Here is an 810-nt window from a genome sequence, read left to right as displayed (position 1 = left end):
CTTGTTCAAAAGAAAATGTTTAGGAGCATGAGCTATCCATCCAAGGATTGGATGCTTTTGAGTTCCAAATGAGAGTACAAAATTGATTTTTGTATCTCATTTGCCTTCTCCTTTTCTCCTCTTAAATTCTAACTAAAAATTACAAAAACTTACTTGAAAATGAAAATTCTAAACTAAGAAATGAAGAAAGAATTCCAAGATGAGAGAATTATGGTCTTCAAGTGTTTTTGAGAGGAATTTATGAAGAAATGGTGTATTCCAATTTGTTTTGCTCGAAGGAATTGGCCTCCTATTTATAGGCCTCATGCTAGACTGCTGAGCTGCTAAGCTGGACCGCTCAGCAGCTGACCACTATGAAGCACGGATTCATCAAACACCCTCACGTGTCGGTGTCCGACACAGATATGTTCGGATTCGCGAAATATACGTATCCATAGAGTATCCAAAAATTAACAAAATAAAATAAAATAAATAAATATTAAGACACGTATCCGATTCGTTTTCAGTAAAGTATAGGATATATGGATTCGTTTTCTATAAAGTATAGGATTTATAGATTCCTTTCCAATAAACAGGATAAGATAGATTCGTTTCCAATAAAACAGGATAAGATAGATTCGTTTCCAATAAAACAGGATAAGATAGATTCGTTTCCAATAAAACAGGATAAGATAGATTCGTTTCCAATAAAACATGATAAGATAGATTCGTTTTCATTAAAATAGGATAAAATATATTTGTTATGGAAGACAATGATTTTAGGATAGATTCGTTTTCATTAAAATAGAATAAGATAGATTTGTTATGGAG

The sequence above is a fragment of the Lupinus angustifolius genome, chromosome LG15 (assembly GCF_001865875.1).
Source record: "Lupinus angustifolius cultivar Tanjil chromosome LG15, LupAngTanjil_v1.0, whole genome shotgun sequence".
Lineage (NCBI taxonomy): Eukaryota > Viridiplantae > Streptophyta > Magnoliopsida > Fabales > Fabaceae > Lupinus > Lupinus angustifolius.
The sequence above is the reverse complement of the archived record's forward strand: the minus strand, read 5'-3'. Positions refer to the sequence as shown.